A 25,868-nucleotide genomic window follows, 5' to 3' on the forward strand; every position below is an offset into this window, starting at 1 on the left:
GTTTCTTTCTTTTTTCTTTTAGAAATGAATGGAGACAATAATTAAAACAAATTAAGAGGTTTGGTTTTGCAATTTGTTTGAACAGTTTTTTCTGGAAACGTCACCTCTGGGATATGTGATGGAGCACGGCTCATCTACTGATGTCTGACCGTAAGAACACATTCTCCCTTTAGCGTAGGTCACACTGAAGCAGGTCTCTGTGATGGAATCTGTACAACAAAAGATGTATTGAGATATACTGAGATCATTCGTAAATTTATACTACTTAACTGAAATTATTCTGTTTGTTTTGTAGCACAATACTCATCATGACTCACCCACAGAGACTTCAGGGGCTCTGAGATCCTCGTAGCCTTTGACTGCACAGGAGTATGTGACTGCTTCCTCACTGCTGAGCAGCTCTTGGTACCAGGGAGACCAGTCCTCATAGAGAAACTCTCTGTTCTTGTACCAGATGTAGGCTGCAGGCTTTTCAGTCAGAGGACAGCTGCTGCTGCACATCAGTGTTACTGTCTGTCCCTCTGTGGCAGGAATCACCTTTACCTGCAGCTCTGAGAGGATGATGGAGAACAACTTATACAATGATGTCATTTGGAAAATAATCAGTGAGCAAAAGTCACTGTACCTGCAACAATTTGAAGAGTAATTCCATTGTACCAACAGAGTCCTGGACTGTCTTTAGTCTTCATACAGCAGTAAGTGTTTGCATCACTCTCTCTTAGATCATTGATGGTTAAAGTTGGGTTTTTCTCTTCAGACATGTTGTACGTTACACGTTGTCCATCCACAGAGAGCTCACTCTGAACATACTCTGATCCATTCAAGTCTATAGTGAACCATTTGCTGCTTGAAGTCAGATGTTGATGTGAGCAGTGCAGATCCACTGATGAACCTTTGAGAGCACAGATCCTGGTTTCTCCTCCAGTAACACCTTTAACACAAACATTCATTAATAAACAGATTTTTTTTGTTTTACTAATGAGAGAATTTATTGTATTCCGTACTGTAAAAAAATCAGTTGAAATCCAAAAGTAATTTGTAAATCACACCAACAATAATCATATCAACTTTTATACTTTTCTCTGTCAGTATATAGAGTTACATAAATGATCACTCATACCTGAGTTCCACAAAATAAGTCCCAGAAAGTCTGTCAACAACATGTTGGCTGCAATCCAACCTTAAAAAAAGATAAATAAAATAAATAAATAACTAATAATAATAAATAAAACAAACCTGCTCTGTTCAAATAAAATGCAGCACAGAGTTAAGGATAGTGTGGACTGAAATTGGACTGCTATTTTAAATTAAGGTTGCAAGCAAAACCAAACATCCTTCCTCTGTTTTTTTCTCTATGAGCGCGGCCTTTTTTTATGCCCTGAATTAGGAGGAGTCAAGAAAAATTCTACGTTAAGGTTATCATTTTATTGTTGTCACTCTGACCAACAGTAATTTATTTGATCAACAGTAATTTATTTGATCAACAGTAATTTATTTTACTGACGTTATGTTTTGAGCCTTCAGTGAGTTGTGCAGTTGTGTTAAGCTGTGGAGTGTTGATAAAACTTGTCTGCATTTGGTTTATGATGGAAACAAACTTGTCATGAAGAATGTCCAGGCTCGTCCTCGGTGATCATTAAGTGTACTGCAGAAAAGTCCAAAGTAATTTAAAAAATCAATACATGTATAAAAACATATAACATATGACTTCTATGTTTCGTGTTTTTTGGTGGTTCTTTGATGCATTTGCTCACCTGGCTTCCTGTTTTCATTTGATGTGATTGTTATTGTGATTTGGCGCTATATAAATAAAACTGAATTGAATTGAAATTGAACTTATTTTAACACATGTGAAGACCAAAAGTTCGTCACTAGAACACGATTCACTAAATGGTGAAAATTCAAAAAATGACTACATGTAATCAGTAACAGGAGCTCAGTGTGTGTGTGTGTGTAGCTTGTACAGTAGAAGAGGAACGATCCATATGTCACTTCTATGTAATTATATTGCAGGATTTCATTGCAACATCATGCAAGTTTTCTACATTTCACACACCAGTGATGATCAAATAAACAATGAGGGATCACTAATTACATTTACTCAATGTAAATCATTTAAATAATCACTGGTTTTACTGGAGCTTATTTTCTGTAATATATTAACACTGAGATAATTACAATTATTAATTATTAATAGTCTTAATATACTGATAATTTATAAAGTAATTTTGCTGTCACTAACACTTAAACTCATTCTTTTCATTATCAAAAATCTTCAGACTGAAAAAGTCTAAAATAAACTTTTCTGCTACTTTTTTTCTGTGTATTACATTCTAAAAGTGTCAAAACCACTGATGGATAGAAAGGTGTTAAAGTGAACAATGAGGTCAAGTGTAATGCAGCAGCTGGGGTGAGGTGATGGTGGTGTTAAGGAATCATTTTGACTGCTGCTTTAATCTTCTTTGTGGATTTAACTAACCACAGTCTATATAGGCCCATGTCACATGAGACATTATTGCTGCTTTCCAACATCTAAACAGTATAAAAGTAGAATTTGCCAAATGTTACTTAAGAATACGATCAGCTTAGATTTAAATTGTCTGATGAATTTGCATTGAGTCTTATGTCTCTTTCTCATTATGTTTCTGCTGCTACCCAGGACCTGCAGTGACCATACACAACACAGTCCACCCTTTACCACAGCAACACAGTTTATCACTTTAAACTGAACTGCAACACTGTAAACTACCCAGTTTAGCCTGGACTTAATGTCCAATATAAACTTTAAACAACATAAAATTACCATTTAATCATTATTATTTAATTTAGTGTCAAAAACTCTTCCCAGCACGAAACATCCAGTTAACCTCAGCAACAAATCATCTGAACATCTAATATATGATTAAATCTCTAAAATTAGAATATAGCTGTAACCCTGTTTGAAATGTAAATAAAAACTAAATGCAGTGATTATGTTAATTTCTCAAACCCATATTTCACAATATTATCATTTTTTGTATCTTAACAAGAATACAAATAAAACCAGAAGGCTGTCGTTCCATTTTCATTTGAAAGTTAAAAGAGTTTGAAGAGTGAGAGCAGACAGTAGGTTGATTTTTGAAAGAACTTTCTGTTTAATGGATACATTTCCAAGACAGGTTTATTGCAGCACTTTGTGTCCTTCGTATTACTTTCTGATGATTTGCAACTTTGACTACTAAAAGAAACTCTCAACCTCAAACAGTTTCTCAGCTGGCTTCGTATTTTTCATGTTCCACAAAATACCCATAAACCACCTCACGTCTCTGTACACACAAATTTCCAAAGAGCTACACATGCATACAAACTAAAAAGCATTTATGTTTTTCATTTCTTCTGTTTATGTTCTAGTTAAGAGTGTGAAAACCACACGCAGTTACAACAAAGTGTGAAAGCCACTGACAAACACTCCAGCTGAGGTGTCTCTGCTATAAAAATGAACATTTTCCAGCCACAAAACCGATCAGAAAAACGTCCCTTTTAACCACTATGGTAACAACCTATTCTTTCGTGATCGGGCAACAGATCAGCTGTGTTGTTCTTACTGAAGATAGATGTTATACTGAAGATCATCCTGCTCTGCTATATATGAGATTAGAATTCAAGCAAACAGACAAACAATAAAAGCACCAAGTTATTTAACACTCAAGATTTATTTTTTATCTCATTCAGCAAAAGAAAATGCTGGTAATTTGAAGGAGTTGCAGGTTTTGTAAGAATTGAAAGTATGACAGATATGAAGATAAGACATTTCTTAGAGTACTTAAAATTAAAATAAATAAATGAATTAAATAAATTAAATACAACAAACATGGAAAAATAGCTTAAATAAGTTAAATGGTATATAGCACAATAAAATAAACTGCAATATGACAAAAAATATCTTTTAAAATATCTATAAAAATTAACATGAGACTCACAGTGTGTCATAACATGGCTTCACACTGACATTTATAGAATAACTGTGTTAGGCAAATAAGAACATGCAATAGTTCAGACATGATCAGGTGTCGGTGGTGAGTGACACTGACGAGGAGGTTACAGGAAGTTATGATGTGAGACAGAAAAGGCTGAAGGCCCAACATCAACCTTTATTCTGATGGAGAAACAAAAGATCATCACTGTGAAGAGAAACAGGACAGATGGGGATTTTTATTTCTAACAGCAGAACTGTTTGATTTGTGTTTTGTATCTGATCTTCATTGTCTGATGTTTCTCTTCTTGGAGACTGACTTGAATTTGTTTTCTGACTAACAAAAATGAATTATTATGTGAAAGAGCGAGAGATTTTCAAAGCAGAGATTTAATTTAAAAAAAGTCATTTTTTGTAAATATTTTCAGTATGTCTGCACTTTTAGGCCCATATTCCAGACAAAACTAAACATGTTACAGTGTGTAGTTCATATAAAGAGGAAAACAAAACTTATCCAGCTTCTACAAAGAAGATGGCTGTTGCAGAACACAGCTTCCCATCATAAAGTTATTTCTATGATTTCTAATTAACTTATTACAGATCAGCGTTCAAAGAAATGAAAAACATATAATATAAAACATGCAATCATTTGTTCTTCATGTACATATCTTTTTACAGGAGTGTCTATTTGACATAGGTCAACCAAAGTTTCTTGATCACTCGTTGTCTCTCAGCAAAAATACATTTAAAACCACATTTTCATCAAAAAGTTATCAGAGTTCTAAGAATAAGAAAAGAGATGTTAAATAGTTTGTGATTATCTTGTAGTGAAAGTATTGTTTGCGTGTTTTCTAAAACCTTTTTTTGTTTCTTATGTTTATGATCATGAAAACCACTAACAGATATATGAGCTGCTTTCTCTGCTTGATGCTGAAGTTTTTTTCCAGTCACTAAAACTGTGAGTAAAACTTTTCCAATCACTATGGCAACAATTTCTTCTTTGGTGAGGAGGCAGTGGCTCGGTGGTGGAGCAGAGATCAGCTGTGTGGTTCATAGTGAAGAACACTTTCCTATAGCAAGCTGAGAAGTTTTCATATATATATAACTGACAGTCATCCATCTGTAATTTCCAATATCAATGCTTCTGTGCTGATGCTGCATGGTAAGATTTTAAAGACTCTCTGAACCACATCTTGTCATCTTATCTTTTAAAGTCTCTGAGATGCTGGTGACAGAATATATTAGAGATTTGCAAAAATAACAAGATGTCAGGATTTTTTAGCATCTTATAATGTTATTTTCTCTCAAAATAACATGAACAAAAATCTAAATTTAAGCAATATCTCACTGTTAATTAAATTACCAGAGACAAAATGAAATAAAAAAATGTAACTTCTCTCTGAAGTTCAGATCTGAAGCCTTAAGGTGAGCATTTTAACTGTTGCCATCTTGGTTGCAAAATAGACTTCCTTTGGTATTGAGTAAGACCTAAAATGACCCACTGATACCAGAAACCAGATATCGCCATCTGGTGGCCTTCAGACAAAATGCAGGTTTAAGGCACTTCCTTATTGGTTTAATTTTTCTGAACTGGAATCGACCTTTGCTTCCTGCTGATAGTAATATTTAAAATGCTAATTTTTAAGGAATTCTGCTTTCCCTCAAAAAAAATAAAAAACCTGGAATTCATTGAAATGTGTTTGTGTTAAATCAGAAGTAGTTAATGTTAAATCATTTCACTTTCAACATCCATCTACCTTCTTCTGCTTATCCAGTTTAGAGTCATAGCTGGGTTGCAGCCTATCTCACCTGTCATTTGGGATGAGGCAGGGTACGCCCTGCACAGGTCACCAATCTATCGCCATTCATACTGACACTTAATACACCTCTGGTCACTTCAGAATCACCAGTGCATGAAGAGAACATGCAATCTATATACAAATAGACTGCAGCAGGCCGGTAGAAACCCAGGACTTTCTTGCTGTGAGTCAATGGTCCCAAACAAGCAAGAGCTGTTAGAGCCCATTAAAGTATGAAACAATAGATTCATAAAACACAGTAAAGCTTTATTTAAAGTGTGACATTATGCAAAGCTCTAGTAACATGATATAAAATACACGAAAGAGCATTTAAAGAATTATACTGGTCAAGCCCTGTGTGCACTTTTCTCTTAAAGAGAAAACACAGCTATAAAAACAGTGATGACAGCATGTTACTGCAAATAATCACATGATACTTTAATACTTTCCAGCTGTGATAACCACATTTACTCAGGGCCTTCTTGATGTGCTGTTTATAAGATTGGGGAAACCTGCAGTCAGCTGAGACTGAAGAAGTCACTTGGATGAGTGACGAAACGTTTCTCCCACAAAACGCTACGTCCAGATGAACAGAATCAACTTTTGGAGACAATCACCCAAGGTTTTGGGTGAACCCATTGTGAAACCTACCCCCACTCTATCATGTGAAACATAACTGGGACTCTCCACCAATTGCTCTCAGAACTGAAGAAGCTTCTCGGATGAGAGGTGAAATGTCTTCAAGAAACCTTTACAAGTTCAGACGCTTTTCTTTCCAAGCGTTTTAGTTCATTTGGACTGGTTACACCATTATCCCAATATTGTGAACTAACCAGTCTACCCTGCATTAGACTACCTAGTATTTCCATGCAACCTTCGAATAACGGTTATTATACTTTAGCTATTACCTTTGTAAATAATTTCTCATCATCTTCTCTCATTCAGTCTTTCTCATGTTTTTCTCCATTTCTCTGTGACAAACATTAATGTTTTTTTTCTTTCTCCCATAGGAAATACAGCAGCACACTTTGTGAGGAACTGAACAGAAACATTTTGTCTGTTTGGTGATTTTTGCTGAGCTGTTAAAAAAAGTTGCATTTGAAATTACAGTGCAAAAAAACAACAACAAAAAAACTACTCTGTTTATGCTTCTTTATTCTTTTTAAGTACCATGACTGCAACTTTACATCTGCACTATGAAAGGCTTTTCACAAGACTGAAAAGAAGAAAAAAGCAGGATGTGTTGAGGGTGTAAGTGAACTGTTATTTGTTTTAATAAAGGAAAGGTATCGCCATGTCATCACTGCAGCATATTAAACTATGTCGACAGTAGTATGCATTAAACTGCCATCAGATTTAATTACTGCCCATTCATAACAGTATAACATGTGGAAATCCTGTTCATCATTTTGTAATAACACATAATAGCACGGCAGCTTTTTGACTTTACTCTGTAATAACCTTTCAGGTGTTTTGCTTATTATCATCACTCTTTATTAGTTTTAACTTTATTTTTCATTTTGTTCACAGTATAAAGTTTGAACATGCAACATGAGTCCATGTGATTATATTTTCATCAAAGGTTGTCAGAGAGTGAGAGCAGAGAACTGGTTCAGGAAGAACCTGAGTGAAGAAAAACCTGCAGATATGATGACCTCTTGTGGAGACTCAGTGTAGTGCAGCAGCTATCTGACATCACCCAAATTTACTTTATGTACTGTGTTTCTTGTTGGATATGTTATCACCATATTTAACTTTTTTGCCAGCTTTTTTAGTGTATTATTTTTACAAGGTGCCTTTTGATTAAATATTCATAAAGTGCCAAATAAGAGCATAGAAATGTGAAGGGGGGAAAAAAAATTCAACCTCAGAGAAACCTGCAAAGGCTATGTCTGATATTTTGATTCTCCACATTTATGGAAGCCTGTTTCTGCCACTAAAAAAAAAAAAAAAAAGATCCATAACTTGAAATTTCGAGTTATTTTCTCAAAATTTCGAGTTTTGAGAAAAGTTTCGACTTACTAAAATTTCGAGTTAATAAGTCGAAGTCGACTTATCTTTACTTTTTGTGTGTGGTGGAAACAGGCTTCCATAGCAATCTATCCCCTTGACCCCATCAACAAACCTTTTATGACCAAACAGCAGTCGACAGAGCTATACTGTTACCTCAGCATTACTCTGTGTATCTCAAGATATACATTAATTCATTTTATTACAGTCAAACATGGAGAGAATATTTTTCTACACAATGACTATTTCAGCTGTTAAAATGTCTTTTTTCATTTTGTTATTATGCACAACATCATTTGGAGCTTTAACTAGCTAACTCTATTTTTTTACTCTTGAATCTAGATTCTGACTTGTGATGTTCAGTAAAGATTCTCACACCTTCTCCTGCTGACATAATTCAATCCCCAACATTTCTTATCTCAAACAGTGGAAATATAGATGGGAGACATAAAATTAATATGCTGAGAGCTTTGTTCATGGCTAATTGACAGAAAAAAGTTCTCAAAGACTTCTGCCAAGTCTGCTGTGCCAGCCATTTTGCTGCACAAATGACAATGTGTCTTGAACAATTTTGAGTTGACTCTCACAATTTATTTGGCTGTTGCGGTACCACATTTTGAGATTTGGATGATGAGTCAGATTATAGCTGGTGTTACAGGTCAATGTGACGAACCCCGGTGTGGAAGAAACCCTGTAATATGAACCTCTGAGATGATAAATGCAGTTTTCATCAGTCACTGTCACATAGAATATAACATTTTTGTTCTTTTTTTCTGAACAAAATAAGTAGAAGAGTAATCATATGTAAGTTTGCAGTTGTTAAAATAAGGATATCAATGAAGGTCAAAGGTTAGTTAAACTTTTAAGAAAGAAAACTGAAGTACTTTAGAGATTTGGTGTGAAAGCTGAAGCTTCTCTGTCAAAGTGTCACCTGTGGGATATGTGGTGGGGAATGGCTTAAAGTCATCTTGCTGACACAAAGCAGGAAGTAAGGAGGCAGAAAAATTAAGCCAGAGCAAAATGACAAAAACTGCTGTTCCACTAATGGCCACTTGAGGCTGCGTCAAAAAGAGGGAATCCCCATAGACTCCCATGTTAAATGTTATTGATCAGCATGTTTAGAGCTTTGCACATGACATGCTTCATAACAAATATCCAATTGATGGTTTTTTTGTTTCATTTTATTTGTTTGTTTGTTTTTAAATAACACACCCATGTGATGCTACTTTGACTAATCAGTGTGCCTTACAGCAGCGGTTCCCAAACTTTTATTGCTAGGCCCCCCTTTGTTTTAAAAGAAAAATGTTCGTGCCACCTCCACCACACAAACACATCCTCCAATCACACACACCCATATTTTGTTTTCAAACTCCATTGTGGGTTATTTCACACCTCAAACATTTAGTCAACAATTAAGCAAATACAAGTAAACTGCAATAAATTACAGGTACTAATAAAATACACCAGTAACTCTTCTACGCTACGTCTGCACCTACACGGGTGTTTTTGAAAAGGCAGCTGTTTCGTCCACACGTAAACGGAGTTTCGAATCACCGAAAACTGAGATTTTTTAAAACTCCTTTTTTGCGTTTACGTGTGGATGAAGAATACAGAGTTCGTCACACAACGTCAAAGGTATGTGCTTTTTTTCACGTCACGCTGTGCGCACGTTATTGTTTACATGAGATGAATTGCAGAATGGCAGATACAGACAAAATACTGTTAATCTGACTATCTTCAGGTTTTACACGCTTACATATACACACGCAGTTACACATGTTACAACAGCATGCTGTTGTCTTTAGTCACATGTCCATGTCCAAGTTCAAGTTTTTTTTGCTTTTGTGACAGCAAAAAGCTGCAGAGGTGTTAAAACTGTTTTCTGTATCTGGTTTATGATGGAAACGTCTGTGCTGTCAAAGAATCTCCAGACTGATGCTTAGTGAGCGTGAACAGCTGTAATGATGTAGACCTTACTCTGGTGTCAAGCTGCAGCTGCTCTTTGTATCAATGTAAAGGATCATGGTTTTTCAAAGACAGCAGTACCATGCACTGTTTCATGGGAATTTGTAGTTCTTGTGTTGTATGTCAGGGGATTTAAACTGATTTTAACAGCTGTTTTGTTGGTTTTACTGTGAAAACCTCCATCTGGGCTGAGAGTGGACTGTTCCATTAATGACGTTCTAATGACAAAATATTCATTCTGTGAGCTGAAAAAAGCCATTTCTGATCTCTTTATATGTTCATGGCTTTTAAGAGTTCAAGTGTGATGAGCCCTGCTTGGTTGCTGTTCAGTTTTCCCTCAGTGGATTAACAAAACACTCATTACTCCCAGCAAATGGGCGATAGAAAACCGATCGGTGCCTATGCCATTCCCAATATGCGCTGGCATGATGTCGGGGCAGCATGAGTACGAGCAATTTTTTTTTTGCCGATGCCCGTGATGCCGCCCCCCACCACGATGCCGCCCCGGTAAACCGCCCGTGTCGCCCGTATCTAAAACCGCTACTGTCTGGCCTCAACAGCATCCTAGAGGCTGTGCTTAAAGTCTGCAAAGACCAACTGACGGGGATCCTCACCACTCTCTTTAAAGGTATTTCCATTACACTGTGTGCAGACTGAGTCCCCAGCTGTCTCAGGAAGGCCGGTCCTGGTGGACATGTTGTGGGAGACCCAGATGTATCTGTATGAGAAAAAAGGAGATCCTCTAGTCTCTAGCAAAAATACATGTAAACAACTGTGTAGTTTTCTTTCTTTTCTCGTGCCACACAAAGCTCAGAGGGTCAGTCAGAAAACACAGGGTCAGGGATCGATCTCTTTGCCATTGTTGCCATTGGGCTCCATCTTCTCGCGGTACAGCATTTCATTTCACTGTTTTGCTGATGATTTGCAGATTTATCTACCTTTAAAAGCAGGGTCAGACCATCCCCAGCTCTTATTACGCTGCCTTGACGATGTCAAACAGTGGTTGTCATTAAATTTTTTAAAGCTAAATGAAAATAAAACTGAGGTTGTCATTTTTGGCAACTTTAATCATATCGACAGCACTCTGGGCGCCCTTTCCTCGTATTGTAAAACACATGTAAAAAACCTCGGTCACTACATTGATGGTTCTTTTAAATTGAATAAGCAGGTGAGTGCAGTAGTTCAGTCCTGCTTTTTTCAGCTAAGACAGCTAGCCAAGGTAAAGCCATACCTCCCGGCTAACGTCTTTGAGCGTGTTATTCACCTTTTCCTTACTTGCAGATTAGACTACTGCAATTCATTGTATTATGGTCTAGATCAGGCCACCATCCATCGTCTTCAGATGGTTCAAAATGCAGCTGCTCGCCTGCTAACTGGTACCAAACGGAGACAGCATATAACCCCAGTTTTAGCTTCTTTACACTGGCTTCCTGTCTCCTACAGGATCCAATTTAAAGTTGTTTTTTTTTTTTTTTTAAACCTGTCCCGTTTGGTTCTTTTGCCATCAGAATTATTGTCTAAAGGCGAAGAAAGATGCCCAACGGATTTACTTTACCAAATGGACCATCCCAGCCTTGCCGTAATGGTCCATTTGATTTACCTTTTATTGTTTATTTTATTTTATTTATTTATTTATTTATTTTTTACTTGCTAGATACGGGACAGGGGAAAAGAAAAGGGAGAAAGAAAGAGGGGGAAGAAAAAAAAAAACAGCGAAGAAGAGGGACGGGGATAAAGGGCAAAAAACAAAAACCAACAAAATAAGCAGACAAAAAATACATATATCGATCACCTGGATCACCTGTTGAGAAAGAAAAAAGAAAACAAGCAGAAGAAAACGAGAGTAATAGAATAAACAACATCACAATGATATATGGGAATATAACGCTAAATACTTAATATTAAACATTATTGTGCAGCATGTGAGATCGACAGCGCACAGTGTGCTTTGAGGTAGGAGCCAAAAAGGGTGTAGTTTGTGTGTGTGATCAGCTGTGTGTACACCTGTGAGCATGAGCGCGCTTGTATTTAAAAGATTCCTTAATGTAATGATCTGCTAGAGGGTGTGGGGGTCCAATTTAAAGTTTTACTTTTTGTTTTTAAGTCACTTAATGCCCGAGCCCCTCCTTACCTGTCTGAGCTCCTCTCTTCCTATGCTCCAGGAAAGACCATGAGGTCTAGCTCAAAATTAATGCTGTCCATCCTACGGACTTATCTCAAATCCCGTGGTGATAGATCCTTCTCTGTGGCAGGTCCCAGACTCTGGAATAGTCTCCCCTTAAATATTAGATCTGCACAAACACTTGAGCAATTTAAATCATTACTAAAGACACATTTTTATGCCCTGGCTTTTAACACACTATGATCCAAGCATTTTGGTCTTATTTGAATCAGTTTTAGTTATTGTTTTAATTCTTTTATTGTCCTATTATTGTTTTTTATTGTTATTATTGTATTACATTGTTGCTTTTTAATGCCATTTTTATATTGTTAAGCACTTTGTGCAGCATTGGCTGTTTCAAATGTGCTATATAAATAAATTTGACCTTGACCTTGACCTTGACCTTTGGCAGGAATCCCCTTTACCTGCAGCTCAGAGAAATATAAATAAATAACATTCATATACTGATTATTTTTTTAGTTGGTAAAACCAATGTACCTGCAACACATAGATAAAATCTGCTTTGCTGACAGTTTTGTGATTTGTCAGCAGTTTCTCTGCAGCAGTAAAAATGTTCACTGCTCTATGTTAGACTGTTAGAGTGACGTTCCTCTCTGCTTCCATGATGCTGTACATAATAGGATCACTTTATTTCTTGCTGTGGGATGTTGATCTGAGCAGGGCAGATTCACTGATGAACCTTTCAAGGCACAGATTCTGTTTTGTTTTCCCAGAACACCTTTAACACAACATTTGAATAACAAACATTACTGTTAAGCATTAGAATCTGGTACTTTAATACAATTGAGAGTACATCACAAAATCTGAAAACAGTAAACTTCCTGTTTTCTAAAATAATTTCATAACTTTTGCATTTACATTGAAGCTACAGAATTCCAGAAACATCATGACAGTCATCATTAGGAGGAGAAACAAATTATTTCTACCTGAAAGACACAGACTGAAACCCAAAAACAAGCCTCCAGCTTTGGCCACCATCATGGCTGCTATATGTTTTTACTCTTAATGAGAAAGGTGGTTGTATGTTGATTAACATTATTATTATAAATGGCTTATTACTGGTTGTACATATTTCATAAAACTCATCAGAGATTAGAAAATATCAAAACCATGAATAAATGTCAGAAACCAACATCTGTCTAACAGGAATGACTGTCTTGTGTGAGTGTGTCTGCAAATAAACTGCATTTAGCTTTAACACCATCACTTCTTCATCCTTTTTTTTTCTCAAAGATGAGCCCTGTACTGAAGAATTGATGTATTGCAGGACGTTTTTCCACTTCATACTGATTTTACCTTTGAATTTTTTGTTTTCTATTACTTATCAACATTCTCTGGATTTATTATTATATTCTTTTCACAGGAATTTTTAACACATGTAGTTCATTATCAGTTCAGGCATTTCTGTATTTCTGTTATTCCTTTCTGTATTTTATGTTCCAGTACAGAGAGTACAAACGCTGACAGATGTAGCAGCTTTGGTGTCTCTGCTATGATACTGAACTCATTTTAGACACAAAAACATTACGGGGAAATGGTCCCTTTAAATCACCATGGTAACAGACTCTTCTTTAGTGAGCAGGCAGTGGCTCGATGGTGGAGTAGAGATCAGCTGTGTGGTTGTCACTGAAGTGCAGTCTGCTGTAGTGATGATCATCCTGCTCTGCTGACTGAGCTGAGATGTTTTCATACATGACATCAGGGTTCATCTGAGGAGACAGTTATTATACATTCATATTAAACTGCATTAAACATTTCATTGTTCTATCAGAACATTATAAATAATCTGTTTGTAGGTCTGAGCTGATGAAAGTTTGTTTATTGGCTCATTAAAAAACATTTTTAAAGAACCTATTTAAATAAGAGGTTTTCACAGGTTTTCATGTCCTTGAATTCAGAGAGAGCTGATGTTTACCATCAGTTATATCACGACTGTTTAATATCCAGTCAATTACAAAGCCAACATATGAGACTCATATGAATCTATTGTGTTATAAGAATTGTTGATGTAAAGTTTCTATCAAATGTGATACCATGATAAACAGGTTAGTTAAATAAAAATCAGTGAGAAATCATGTAGCTCCACAGAAACATGATCCAGGTCCTGTACCATGAATAAAATTCAACATAACCAGGGTATCTTTGTGTTATCTGGATTCACCCTAACAATGGCAATCAGGTGAAGCGTTAACTCGCTAACTTAACCCAGAGTTTCTCCTGCACATTCACATGGAAGGAGCTTTCACAGATCATATGAATTTTCTTCCACATAACACAATCCCCATTAGTGTCGTCTGCTCCAGAGAAGTTAATTAATGGTGATTAAAAACCTATAAAGAACATAACAAATATACCAGTAAAATGCAACAGCTGTTTGGTGAGATTTAGAGATTAATGCTTCAGTCGATTGTTAATCTGGTGATCTAGCACACAGAGAGGTAAAATACACATTTTAATTCCAGTGAATTATTTAATGACTAAGTGCAGTCCCAGTGCTGCTGTATATTTTTAAGTTGATGTTGCACATTAGAGCTCTGAAACTTTAAACTAGATCCATTTAAACACTGAAGCTTTCTAATAAAGGAGACCTGGAAATCACTTCAGTTTTTTGACAGTTAAAATAAATTAATAAAATTGATTTGGTTGGTTGAACAGCTTGGTGTGTGTTCTGTGTTCTAGTAGGTGCAGTTCAAATCAGAATAAAGCATAAACCATTTTATACTTTTTCTGCATTGCAAAATTAATAAATTGTCACAACAATGCAACTCACAGTTTGCGTTTTATATGCAGCACATACAAGTGGACATTTTGGGTTGTTTCGACCAAAATACAAAATTTTGCTCTACAATGCCTGATATGAAGACATTATACTGCCACTGTTCTATCGAAATTTAAATTTAATGTCCTCATATGGGGATCTCTTTTTCTCAGAAACAAACATCAGATAAAAAAAAAAACAAAAACAAAAAAAATCACGTAATTCTTTGTTTTTACATTCATCAGGTCCCAATCAGCCCAAATAGCAAAGAGAAATTAAAGATGCATGCCATGAAAAAGTTCGGGTCTAAGGAGGTTAAATGCATTATCAGCAAAACCAGCCTCAGACCTGTTTTTGATCTCGATTAGACATCAGCAGGTATGAAATCATCACTTTCTAAACAATCATTTCTCCAGAATTTAGCATCACCATTCCTGGATTCCTGCGATAGTGGCAGGATCTAAAGTTTTTCAAGGTCCTCGAAAGTCTTTGCATTTCCCTGAGAAGGATCAGTAAGAATACAGATTTTTTAGAGGACTCTTATTTTTTGACTGTTGGCTGGAAAAAATTTTAAGACACTTCCATTGTTCTATAAGCATTAATATGTGATCCTGAAAAAGAGCACCTGTTTCTACTTGTAGACCTTATTTTAAATTCGCGCATAGACAAAGTAATATTATTGAATTGTGTTTACATATAAAGTAATTATTTTCTTTATTTGATAATTTCTTGATAATTTCTTTACTTTTATTCTTTACTTTTATTTTAATAAGCCTGATCATTTTTACTTAAACCTTGTTACCAGCTTTTCTTCCTGTCTGCAAATGTTGCGCAGCATTTCTGATCACACTGCTAAAAATACTGATCCGAACACACACACACACACACACGCGCGCGCGCACACACACACACACCTACACACACACACACACACACACACACACACACACACACACACACACACACACACACACACACACACAGTTTTCCTGATGGAGAATAAATTATCATTCAGATCAAGAGAAATAGGACAGACGAGGAGTTGTTCTTGTTTGAATCCTGTTTTGTACCTGCTGTTTGTTGTCTGAAGTTTCCCTTCTTGGAGGCTGACTGGAAGTCCTCTTTTTTCTATTGCACAAAAATAAACGAATAAGTCAAGAAACATGGCAGTAAAAATAAGAGGATCAATTTTTAAAAAAAAACCCCCAAAAAACAAAACATATGTTTACCTAACACACCAGAAGACAGAGAAGTATGAGAAGTATTAAAACTCCTGCAGCTGCTGGTGTCCATGTTCCTGTGATACTTTGGACAGTGAGAGTCTTTGGAGCAGAGCTGATATCTTTGTTGGTTTTCACAGCACAGGAGTAGCTTCCTGCATTCTCCCTGCTGACTGGGTCTAGGATCAGATGTTTGTTCTGGTTCTCTCTCGGGGTCAGAGGTCGACTGTTCAAGTACCAAATGTAGTTTGTGTTGTCAGTCAGAGGACAGCTGGTACTGCAGGTCAGTGTGACTCTCTGACCCTCTGTCACCACTGCAGAAGGACTCATCTTCACTCTCAGCTCTGAAAGAGGAACATTGGGCAAAAAAAAATCTAATATTATTGCAAATCTCCTCTGTCGCTTACACATTGAGTTTAAATTTTAAATGATGTTTGTCTACAAAATCTTTCTTCCTCCAGTTCAGTGTTGAAAATTATTTATTAAAGAAAAAGCAACAATTTGAGTACAAATTCAACATACTCAGTACTACACAATATTTATATGTTTGCTTATATTTTACTGTGATTTTGGTATTGGGACTATATCCTTCTTTTATGTAAATTGAGTTGTAAAACAATTGTTATGGAATATGAGAAATATCCATTATTAAAAATATTCATTATTACTAATAGTGAAGACATTTTAATTTAAAGTTGAATATTCAGAGAAATACAATTCTCAAAGGACAAGAAACCTACAAATGATGAATATGATTCACTGCACTTCAGCCTAAAATACCCAGCAGTCTGAACAAACAGGGTTCAACACAGATTAACATCCACAGCTACAAGCTACTATATATACACAGTTTTTTAATTTAAACATATTTTTCTGAAAACATGTAGAAAACTTTTCAAGGTTTGAGATGCAGAGAATGTGGAGTGTGTTAGGGAGTAATATTTTTTTTTTTCATGAATAAAGGATCTGAATATTTCTTCCACCTATGCTCCTGTTCAGACATTAATGAGTAAAGTCTGCTGAGTGAGGAGTTTAGATTTACCTGTGACAATCAAAAAGACTCCAGGCAGATCAGACTGTGTCCATCCTTCATGATCTTTGATGAATCTGAATGTGTATCCTCCTGAGTCATTCTTCTTCAGGTTGTTGATGGTCAGGATGTGTTGGTTCTTCATGTTGTCCTGATACTCCACACGACCTGCAGCCTCAATCAGCTCTTCAACTTCCACTTTATCTTTTCTCCATTTTTTACTCCAACATTTAAACTCTGGCTTCATGTTATCAGGATGTGAGTATTCACTTGTGATGTTCACTGAAGATCCTTCCAGAGCACAGATTCTCCTGCTGACATAATTCACTCTCCAGCAGTTTTTATCCTGAACACCTGAAATACAGATGGAAGATTTAAAGTTATTTGAAAGACCTTTATGATTATAATAACTGACAGAATAAACATAATTCAGTATTACTCACAGACTTCTGCAGAATGAAGATAGGTGTTGCTTTTAACTGCACAAGAGATGTTTGCTCCCCATTTCCAAACCTTAGACGAATATTCAGCAATTAAATGTTGATTCTCACTATATCTTTGTGCATTTCTGTACCACATGTAGGCAGTTTGATGGTCAGTCAGTGTACAGCTGGTGTTACAGGTCAGTATGACAGACTCCGCTTTTCCCCCTTGAGTCCTCAATATGTGAACCTCTTTAAAGAGATAATAAATACATTTTGCATTAGTCACTATGAGATATAACAATACTCCTGTTGTATTTTTAATAATATTTTTGTTTGTTTCTTTTTCTGTTCTTTTCTATTATTTTTTATTTTTATTTTTTTAGAAAAAACTAATTAAGAGGTTTGGCATGCGATTTATTTGAACAGTTTGTCTTAAAACTTCACCTCTGGGATATGTGATGGAGCACGGCAAATCTACTGATGTCTGCCTGTAAGAACACATTCTCCCTTTAGCATAGGTCACACTGAAGCAGGTCTCTGTGATGGAATCTGTATAATAAAAGATGTTTTGAGATAATTCTTACATTTATACTAATTTACTTAAATCATTCTGTTTATTTTGTAGGACAATAAACATCATGACTCACCCACAGAGACTTCAGGGGCTCTGAGATCCTCGTAGCCTTTGACAGCACAGGAGTATGTGACTGCTTCCTCACTGCTGAGCAGCTCTTGGTACCAGGGAGACCAGTCCTCATAGAGAAACTCTCTGTTCTTGTACCAGATGTAGGCTGCAGGCTTTTCAGTCAGAGGACAGCTGCTGCTGCACATCAGTGTTACTGTCTGTCCCTCTGTGGCAGGAATCACCTTTACCTGCAGCTCTGAGAGGATGATGGATAACAACTTATACAATGATGTCATTTGGAATATAATAAAATCTAAATGCAAATGTACCTGCAACTTGGAGACTAATTCCATTGAGCCAACAGTTTTCTGGTCTGTCTGTAGTCTTCATACAGCAGTAAGTGTTTGCATCACTCTCTCTTAGATCATTGATGGTTAAAGGTGGGTTTCTCTCTTCAGACATGTTGTACGTTACACGTTGTCCATCCACAGAGAGCTCACTCTTTGATCCATTCCAGTCTATATTGAACCATTTGCTGCTTGAAGTCAGATGTTGATGTGAGCAGTGCAGATCCACTGATGAACCTTTTAGAGCACAGATCCTGGTTTCTCCTCCATTAACACCTTTAACACAAACTTTCATTAGAAAATAAATTTATTGTCTTATTAACAAGAATATTTTTGTTCTGTACTTTAAGAAATAAGTTGAAATGAGAAAGTAATTTATAAGTTATACCAATGCCAGTTATATCAACTTTTATACTTTTCTTTTCTCCAGTATGTAGGGGTACATAATGTATCACTCATACCAGAGATGCAAAAACTAAGTCCCAGAAACATGAGTTGAAAATCTGTCAACAACATGATGGCTGTAGTTCAACTTTCCAGCAGTAAAAAAATATATAAATAAAATGAATAAATAAATAATAGTAACAATGAATTAAAAAAATAACTGCTATGTTCATATAAAATGCAGCACAGAGTGAAGGATAGTGTGGACTGAAATTGGACTGCTGTATTACATTAACATAACATGCAAAACCAAAGTTCCTTCCTCTTTTTTTCCTCTGAGAGCACGGCCTCTTTTTTTGTTCCCCGAATTTAAAGGCGTCAACACGTAAAGTTTATTATTTTATTGTTGTCACTCTGATTTGACCAACAATAATTAATTTTACTGATGTTATGTTTTGAGCCTTCAGTGAGTTGTGCAGTTGTGTTAAGCTGTGGAGAGTTGATAAAACTGTTGTCTGTATTTGGTTTATGATGGAAACACTTCAGTCATGAACAATCTCCAGGCTCTGCCTCGGTGATCACTAAGTGTACTGCAGTGCACTGTACTTTTATTTTAAAAAATCAATACATATATAAAACATATAATTGTTTTTATGTGTCGTGTTTTTTTGGTGTGTTTCTGATGTATTTGGTCACCTGATTTCTGTTTTCATTTATTTTAACACATGTGAAGACCAAAGCTCTTCACTGGAACACAATTCATTAAATGACTACAGGTAATCAATAACAAGAGTTCAGTGTGTGTGTGTGTGTGTGTGTGTGTGTGTGTGTGTGTGTAGACTGTACAGTAGAAGAAGAATGATCCATATGTCACTCTGGATTTTGTGCAGTTATTTTGCAAGTTTTCTCTGCAACCTAATGCAAGTTTTTCTACATTTTACACACCAGTGATGATCAAATAAACAACGAGGGATCACTCGTCAATGTAAATCATGTAAATAATCACTGCTTCCAGGATTCAAAAGGTGAAGACTCAGTTTTACTGGAACACTGTGAACTACCCAGTTTAGCCTGGACTTACTGTCCAAAATTAACTATGAACAAAATAAAATGATCATTTAATCATTATTATTCATATATTTTAATGTATTTCATGGAACACGAAGAAAAGACACCAGCTGAGAAACTGTTTGAGGTTTTAATACACAGTTTCTTTTAATAGTCAAAGCTGCAAATCATCTGGAAATTAAAAGAAAGGTCACAAAGTGCTGCAATAAACCTGTCTTGGAAATGTAGCCATTAAACAGAAATTTATTTCAAAACTGACCTACTGTACACACAAATTTCCAAAGAGCTTCACATGCATACAAACGAAAAAGCATTTCTATTTTTTATTTCTTCTGTTTATGTTCCAGTAAAGAGTGTGAAAACCACACGCAGTTACAACAAAGTGTAAAAACCACTGACAAACACTCCAGCTGAGGTGTTTCTGCTATAAAAATGCAGATTTTCCAGCCACAAAACCGATCAGAAAAACGTCCCTTTTAACCACTATGGTAACAACCTATTCTTTAGTGATCGGGCAGCAGATCAGCTGTGTTGTTCTTACTGAAGATAGATGTTATACTGATGATCATCCTGCTCTACTGTATGAGCTAAGAAGTTTCCATATATGAGACACATAGACAAATAGACAAACAATAAAAGCACAGAGTTATTTAACACTCAAGATTTATTTTCATCTCATTCAATAAAAGAAAATGCTGGTAAGTTGAAGGTGTTGCAGGTTTTGTAAAAATTGAAAATGTACAGCGCCTATCAAATCGTATGCCATGAATAGATATGAAGACAAGACATTTTTAATAGCAGTTTAAAATAAAATAAATAAATAAATAACTTAATTAATTAATTTAAATACAAAATAACTTAAACATGTAGAATGGTAACGCAATAAAATAAAATTACAATATGATAAAAGAAATATCTTAAGATAAAAAATAACATGAGACTCACAGTGTGTCATAACGTGGCTTCACACTGACATTTATAGAATAACTGTGTTAGGCAAATAAAAACATGCAAAAGTTCAGACATGATCAGGTGTCGGTGGTGAGTGACACTGACGAGGAGGTTACAGGAAGTTATGATGTGAGACAGAAAAAGCTGAAGGCCCAACATCCACCTTTATTCTGATGGAGAAACAAAAGATCATCACTGTGAAGAGAAACAGGACAGATGGGGAATTTTATTTCTAACAGCACAACTGTTTGATTTGTGTTTTGTATCTGCTCTTCATTGTCTGAACTTTTTCTTCTTGGAGACTGACTTGAATTTGTTTTTTGACTGACAAAAATTAATGAATATGTGAAAGAGTAGAGATTTTCAAAGCAGAGAAAAAAAAGAAGTAAAAAAAGAAGTCATCTTTGTAAATATTTCAGTATGTCTGCACTTTTAGCCCTATATTTCAGACAAAACTAAACATGTTACTGTGTGTAGTTCATATAACGAGGAAATAAAATGGTTGTTTCAGACCACATCTTCCCATCATAAAGTTATTTCTATGGTTTTTAACCTGACCTTATTACAGCTTCTGTTTTTAGATCAGAGTTCAAAGAAATAAAAAACATGTAACATGAAACATGCAATCAGTGATGTGTTTGCAAACTGCACAGAGCTTTAACACAATCAAAATCATTTGTTCTTAATATAAAATATCTTTTTACTGGAGCATCTATTTAACATAGGTCAACCAAAGTTTCTTGATCACTCTTTGTCTCTCAGCAAAAATACGTTTAAAGCCACGAGGCTGAATTTGATCAGTAACCACATTTGTTGCAGTAAATGTCATGTCACATTTTCATCACAAAGTTATCAGAGTTCCAAGAAAGAAAAGAAAAGAAATGTTAAATGGTTTCTGATTATTTTGTGGTGAAAGTATTTTTGCATATATATATATTTTTTTAATTATTTCTTATGTTTCAGATCGTGAAAACCACTAACAGATATATGAGCTGTTAGTGGTATATCTGTTGATATACCACTAACAGCTCGATCATGAAGTTTTTCCAGTCACTAAAACTGTAAGTAAAAGTTCTTTTCAAATCACTATGGCAACAATTTCTTCTTTAGTGAGGAGGCAGTGGCTCGGTGGTGGAGCCCAGCTGTGTGGTTCATAGTGAAGTGCAGTTTTCTATAGCGAGCTGAGAAGTTTTCATATATAAGAACAGGGTTCACCAGAGGAGACAAGACAAACAGTACAAGCACTGGGTTAAGTTGTTATGTTTAAGTTTAGTATAGTTTAATCTCTCTCTCTCTCTCTCTCTCTCTCTCTCTCTCTCTATATATATATATATATATATATATATATATATATAACTGTTCTCTAAAGTTCAGATCTGAAGCCTTAAGGTGAGCATTTTCACTGTTGCCATCTCGGTTGCAAAATAGACTTCCTTTGGTATTGAGTAACACCCCAAATGACCCACTGATACCAGATATCGCCATCTGGTGACCTTCAGACAAAATGCAGGTTTAAAGCACTTCCTTGTTGGTTTAATTTTTCTGAACTTGAATCCACCTTTGCTTCCTGCTAATAGTAATATTTAAAATGCTATTTTTTGAGGCATTCTGCTTTCCCTCAAAAAATAAAAAATCTGGAATTCATCGAAATGTGTTTGTGTTAAATCAGAAGTAGCTAATGTTAGATCATTTCACTTTCAGCATCCATCTACCTTCTTCTGTTTATCCAATTTAGAGTCATAGCTGGGTTGCAGCCTATCTCAGCTGTCATTTGGGATGAGGCAGGGTACGCCCTGCACAGGTCACCAATCTGTTGCTATCAATCTACACACAAAGAAACTGCAGCAGGCCGGTAGAAACCCAGGACTTTCTTGCTGTGAGAGAATGGTCCCAAACCACCAAATCCCTAAAGAGCTGTTAGAGCTCATTAAAATATGAAAGAATGGATTCATAAAAAACAGTAAAGCTTTATTTAAAGTGTTACATTATGCAAAGCTCTAGTAATATGAAATACATGAAAGAGCATTTAAAGAATTATACTGGTCAAGCCCTGTGTGCACTTTGCTCTTAAAAAGAAAACACAGCTATAAAAAACAGTGATGACAGCATGTTACTGCAAATAATCACATGTTACTTTAATACACTTCACAGTTCACAACTAGAAGTTAAAGATGGATCTGTTCTGTTTGGATTTAGCCAACTGAATTCAACTAGATGTAAGCAGATGTTATAAAGCTAGCATGAATGGTGGAATTCAGTCTGAGTTTAATCAACATCATCAACCTTAATACTGTATAAATTCACTTCTGATACATGTTATATAATCTGGTAACAGTAACCAGTCCAACATAGTGCATCAGTTGGACTGTCTGTGAAGATTCTTAGTCATCCAGGTCATCATAGTCTAAGGAACGTGGAAAGAAAAGCGTCTGGACTTCTTCAGGTTTCTTGAAGACGTTTCAACTCTCGACCAATTGCTCTCAGAACTGAAGAAGCTTCTTGGATGAAAGGTCATGTCACACTTTAAATAAAGCTTTACTGTGTTTTATGAATCTGTTGTTTCATACTTTAATGGGCTCTAACAGCTCTTTAGGGATTTGCTTGTTTGGGACCATTGACTCACAGCAGGAACGTCCTGTGTTTCTACCGGCCTGCTGCAGTGTATTTGTGTGGAGATTGCAGGTTCTCTCCATCATGTGAAACATAACTGGGACTCTCCACCAATTGCTCTTAGAACTGAAGAAGCTTCTCGGATGAGAGGTGAAATATCTTCAAGAAACCCTTAGAAGTCCAGACACATTTCTTTCCAAGCTTTTTAGATCATTTGGACTGGTTACATCAGTATCCCAATACTGTGAACTAACCAGTCTACCCTGCATTAGACTGCCTGGTATTTCCATGCAACCTTCGAATAACACAGTTATTATACTTTAGTTATTACCTTTGTAAGTAATTTCTCATCATCCTCTCTCATTCAGTCTTTCTCATGTTTTTCTCCATTTCTCTGTGACAAACATTAATGTTTTTTTCTTTCTCCCATAGGAAATACAGCAGCACACTTTGTGAGAAACTGAACAGAAACATTTTGGATGTTTGGTGATTTTTGCTGAGCTGTTAAAAAAGTTGCATTTGAAATTACAGTGCAAAAAAAGAAACTACTGTGTTTATGCTTCTTTCTAGATGCAACTTTACATCTGCACTATGAAAGCCTTTTTTACAAGACTGAAAAGAAGAAAAAAGCAGGATGTGTTGAGGGTGTAAGTGAACTGTTATTTTTTTAATAAAGGAAAAGTATCACCATGTCATCGCTGTAATGTGCTGCAACACCAGGCTGAAGCATAATAAAACTGAACTCTGTCGACAGTAATATGCATTAAACTGCCATCAGATTTTTTTTTTTTGGGGGGGGGGGGAGGGGGGGGCATTCAACCTCAGAGAAACTAGCAGAGATTATGCCTGATATTTTAATTCTCCACCATCTATGCAGAGCTCCACACATTTCACATTTTCCCCTTGACCCCATCAACGAACCTTTTATGGTCAAACAGCAATGGATAGATCTATACTGTTATACTGTTCTATAATGTGTTCTGCTGAGTCATCCTTTATCAGAGTTTTGATAGATTTCAGGCTGACTACAGGTAAGGCTGTAGAGGGGTGAGCATTCAATGCAGTGTCGAATCTGCAGAAAAACACATTCAGCAGTTGAGCAGAAGAGTTATCAAAGGTAAGTTTAGAAGTGTTAAAATGAATTTATATCAATGAAGGTCATATGTTAGCTTAAATTTTATTTATCTTCATTAGAGATTTGGTGTGAAAGCTGAAGCTTCTCTGTCAAAGTGTCACCTGTGGGATATGTGGTAGGGTATGGCTTGAAGTCATCTTGCTGACACAAAGCAGAAAGTAAGGAGGCAGAAGAATTAAGCCAGAACAAAAACTGCTATTCCACTAATGGCCACTTGAGGCTGCGTCAAAAAGAGGGAATCCCCATAGACTCCCATGTTAGATGTTATTGATCAGCATGTTTAGAGCTTTGCACATAACAAATATCCAATCGATGAGTTTTTTTGTTTTATTTTATTTATTTATTTATTTTAAATAACACATCCATGTAGTTGTGATGCTACTTTGATAAGTGTTCCTTACAGGAAGCTGTTACTACAGACTTCACCTGCTCTCATTTAAGTCTCTGGATTGAACCGCACCTCATAGCTGTGCTTGTGCTCTCGGTGCCTTTTGCAGTATTTTTAATAAAATTATCTGACAAATAATATACATAATAATACAATAGTATGAATGTAGATTTTTAACCAAGCTGAGCAGATTACTCTCTTGTCCAAACATAGAAACTTCTGCCTCCAAAATATCAACATGGCAGATGAAATACTACAGCTTCAAAACATCTGTCTGGACAGTAATGAGTCGCTTCACAGTTGGCTAAACATTCATATTGAACATAACTAAACTATATTTAACTAAACATCACTTTTAGTGTTTCACTTTTCATTTTTATTTAGTCTTTCAGATGACTGAGAAATTGGCACTTTCTCACCTCTCTACCTTAATATGAATCCAGACAATTTTCATTGCCTTTTTAAAAACATCACCATTACTGTGCAGCCATCTATCTTGTTCTGGACTTTAGCAGATTGGGGTCTGTCCTCCAGAGGTCAGCATTATCTCAGCCCATGATTTCAGCAGCAGTGGTTTGTGCATTCACTGAAGCAGTCAGAGAGTCTTTTCTGCTAATGCATTTGGCCACCTTGCAGGTTATGTTTTGGATGATATTTTTCAGTTTCATGTTTTAATTATGTTTAACATGTGTAAACACCACAGTTCTCTCTTCTCAGTAAATTGCTACTTAAACTGCTTGTAGTTCTCTTTGTGTGAAATGATCTATATTACTAAGATTACTGTAAGAGTACTAAATGTTTTCATATTTTCATCAAAAGTCATCAGTTAGTAGAGTGAGACCAGAGATCAGTTCAGAAATAATTCTATGAAGAGAAGCCTGTGAGCACGATGTCCTCTCCTAAAGAATCAATGTAGTGCAGCAGCTCTCTGACATGACTTAAATGAACTATGTTTAAGAGCTTCAGAGCTGAAGCTGACAGCAGCATAATGAGAACAATCCTGTTCTCTGGGCAGATCT

Source organism: Pelmatolapia mariae, linkage group LG6 (genome assembly GCF_036321145.2).
Source record: "Pelmatolapia mariae isolate MD_Pm_ZW linkage group LG6, Pm_UMD_F_2, whole genome shotgun sequence".
NCBI lineage: Eukaryota > Metazoa > Chordata > Actinopteri > Cichliformes > Cichlidae > Pelmatolapia > Pelmatolapia mariae.